This window comes from Xyrauchen texanus, chromosome 18 (genome assembly GCF_025860055.1).
Source record: "Xyrauchen texanus isolate HMW12.3.18 chromosome 18, RBS_HiC_50CHRs, whole genome shotgun sequence".
In the NCBI taxonomy this organism is placed as follows: Eukaryota; Metazoa; Chordata; class Actinopteri; order Cypriniformes; family Catostomidae; genus Xyrauchen; species Xyrauchen texanus.
This window is the reverse complement of record NC_068293.1, coordinates 23,289,850-23,293,854: the sequence shown is the minus strand read 5'-3', so window position 1 is coordinate 23,293,854 and position 4,005 is coordinate 23,289,850.

The following is a 4,005-nucleotide window of genomic DNA, read 5'->3' as shown; positions in this document are numbered from 1 at the left end:
GACGTATTCCGTTGCCATGATACAAAAGTAATCTCACATTCTCCTCTCAGTTGAGACATCCAGGATAAGCACACAAATGCACCATTGTGAGTAAAGGGACAGAAACATACCGATCTATACTAAAACCAACAAAGCTTTTGCACAGCATTCCTCCTCACTTGGAAGCAGCACTGCTCTTCCTGCTGTGACTCACATGCCTCGGTTCTTGCATGTTTCAAATGCAAATGTGATTACATCTCACTCGCTTACTGCTTCAGAACGGAAGCATGATTTAGAGTTAAAAAAGAACTTAAATATTTGTGGTGTCATATGGTTTACGTTTATGCTGACTAGTCTGTGATTTTTGGAGCTTCAAAAGAGAAATCTCCATTCACTTACATTTTAAGGACCTACTGAGCTGAGATATTTTTCTATTTTTCTTCAAATGTATTCTGTTGAAGAAAGAAAGTAATACACCTGGGATAACATGAGGGTGAGAAAATATCATTTTTGGGTGAACTATCCCTTGAAAAGTTCTCAGTGAGGATAATTTAATTCAGTAGCCTAATTATTGGTTACCCAACAGTGAACTACCTCATCATCAGTTTGCTATTACTTAGTGATTAGTTAATCGTGTTCCCATATTAGTTAGTAGAAGTAATTAAAGTGTCAATGTAGTACTGTTGTCCTGCATTAATTCCTGCAGTTGCCTATTAATGACAGACCATTATTGTAAAGTGTTATCCAATTATACTCTATGTGATTATACTGCATAGATCTGTTGATTTGTTGTTGCTGGAAAAAAAAAACTCAGTCAAAACCATCTTAAGATGGTTTGCTGGTCTTAGCCCCTACTAGTTCGTCTCCCAGTCTGGCAAAGCTTGTCAAGCTGATCTTAGCCTGACTAGCTTATAAGTGCCTAAAATTGTATAAGTAGAATTACTACATATGCTTGTAATTATGTTGTTGTACATGGAGCATCTATTTTTGGTGCTCCTGGTCACACTTACATCTCACCTTACGAGAGATGAAAAAGACAATATAAAAGCTGTGTCCTGGGTAACAACAGAAGATCATTTTGTGATGTGGGGCTCTGCTGGTGATGGAGCTCAATAAAGAGAGATAGCAGGGGGGACTGAGTTAGTGTGTTAGCATGTTGTGTCTCTGTGCTCCTGTCTTTATTAGTGCAGGGAACACGACTCACTCAAAGGGCAGAAAGGCTTTTGAGAAGAGCCGAGCTACCTGCTGCCAAGACCAAGAGGCTTTGGATCAATGTGCACACAGCTTCTGGCAGTCCCGCTCAACAGCAGGCTGTAAGCACAGCCTTGAAGAATAAAACACAAGCAGTCAAAGAACAAAGCTTATGACTCACCACTTGTTTCAATATGGATATGCAACAAAAAAACTATAAAGTCTGCTTGGATCTGTTTGTGTGTTTGTGCAGGATTTATGGAATTAGTTGGTGCCAAGGAGTTCTAAAATACCTAGATAGCTTCCACATTTATCTCTATGGTAGTGCTCGGCTGCTGCAGGACCCCAGAGAAGTACATGATCTGAAGTTGCTCATGGGTACTCAGCTCTGGCACCATGTGTTGTTACTCATCAATCGCATAAGATAGGGAAAAATATAAAGTCCATTTCACACATTTAAGAGCCATCCTAAAATTGTTACTGCTAAAGCATCTAGAACCAGTGCTGGAGTGGCTAATCAGGAGGACCGGGGGAATTCCTGTTGGACCGTTCAAAAATGGGTCCGGCAGGTCTGAAATCTCAGGATGTTAATAAATTAACTTTCGGTCATGTTTGCATAACAGTTGCCTACCATCTATGTGATCAAAATTGCGTTCCCTGTTATATTTTAGAAACGCACACCAACAAATGAAAGAGTGGGATGTGAGAGACTAACTATTGGCTATTGCGTCATTACACGTGTGCTTCACTTAACATTGGGGGAAGGATCACGTAAGATCCAGTGAGAACAGATAATATTAGCTAAATGAATGAACAAGCTTCAGGTAGCAGATCATAACAAGTTCAATACTGACTGTAGTCTTACAATTTCATTCCTTGCAGTGCAGAATGATAACAATATTCTTTATTCTCACAAAATAAAAGAATACTTAAAATAAATCAATACAGATGCTACGCACAATACGGTACGAAAATAAGGGGACTTTACAGCTGCGCAGAAACAAACTGTGAAGAGTGAAAAATATTAGATGCTCAACCCGATCTTCTTAAAGAGAAATAAAACATATTGCCAGCGTCCATAATATTTACATTCCAATAAAAAGAAAAGTTATGATTTGTTACTTTTAGAATTTTTTTATTCTTATTATATACAGTATATACAGCGGTGTAAAGTAATGAATTACAAATACTCACATTACTGCAATTAAGTCGTTTTTCCCAGGAATTGTACTTTAAGTAGTTTAGAAATTAGATACTTTTACTTTTAATTGAGTACATTTTAAGTGCTGTAACTGTACTTTTACTGTGCTATTTTCCCTCCATCTGTGTTCACTACCTTGTCCTGATTTTTAACCATCAATGTGATTGGCTAAAAGAGTCTCCTGACTCCTGTCAAATCAAAACATGCATAGAAAACTTGAACGGCAGCTGTAGATCAGGCACCAACTATGGATGTGGAGGATGTCTGAACTTGCAGGAGTTTAAAACCTGAACATCCACAGCTGCATCTGAAAAGGCTTTTTGTAGTGAAGAAAGACAATTGCTTGATTGTATCACGTGAGTTTAGCTTGCTCAAGCCAGTCGAGCTATGAGCATTAATTCTTCCTCTAATTTAGAGAAACATATGAAGGTACAATTCATATTCCTGCTTACTAGATTCTATGTATCTCTAACGTAGCCTGTAATTTTGCTTTATATCACTGTGATTATTGGGTTGCTATGACAGATTAATGCAATGTTATCAATAGGGCTGAGTGATAAACCAATATTAATGTTTATCGGAAAAAAAAAGAGATGTTCTCGATATCGATGATATAATTTTGAGTAATGTTCTATACTTTGTATACTTATGTTGTACATCTAGACCATGTTCATTACGTCAATCATGATAGCAAGACAACCACTGGTCAGTTGATTTCGATAGTATATAAAAGATTGATGTTTTATTTCCTGGCTGTAGCTGTGTGCTGTTTGATTGACAGGCGGCTTATGTTTATGCGCTGCGCTTTATGTGTACATGTGTTCTGAGAGCACTAATGCGATCAAATATAATTCTGTCAATGCCCGTCTTGGTGTGGCATTAATATAAACACAGTCAGTCATGTCTAAAGTGATTGTAAACAGTGGGACAAAAAAACATATTTGTATCAAAATTTCAGACTTGAAGTGTACATGTAACTGAATAGACCACTGTCTAGTCTAGCAGGTCATTAAAAGGCTATTAATCAAACAACAATATAAAGAAAACGAGAAAACCACTAACTGCTTTTGGTTGAATAACTTTAGTAGCTTTAAGAAATGTAATATTATAAAACTGTGACATTTTTTATAATTTTTTTAAATAATATTTTTAGTTTTTTAATAATACCAACCCCTGATGTAGAGATTGTGTTAATTTGAATAATAAATTACCAGGAAAGTAGAGATGATATAATAATTTATAATTATGGTCAGCCTTTAAATACGTTTATTCTAATACCTGGTAGAAAGGTGTCAACATTTGTATAGCAAAGGCAGAGTATGCACATCATCACAAATACACTTCAGAAAATTGTGCATCATGCATTAGAACGAGAAATCAAATAATTCTTTGCTTAAAAGACACAAGAACTAAATCAATGTGGAACATTGTGGCCCCCCGTGTTCTACTTAAGGAATAGTTCACCCCAAAATGAAAATTCTCTCATAATTTACTCACACTCATACCATTCCAGATATGTATGACTTTCTTTCTTCAGATTTTTAGAAGAATATTTCAACTCTGTTGGTCCATACAATGCAAGTGAAAGGGTGCCAACATTTTGACACTCCAAAAAGCACATAAATACAGTATAA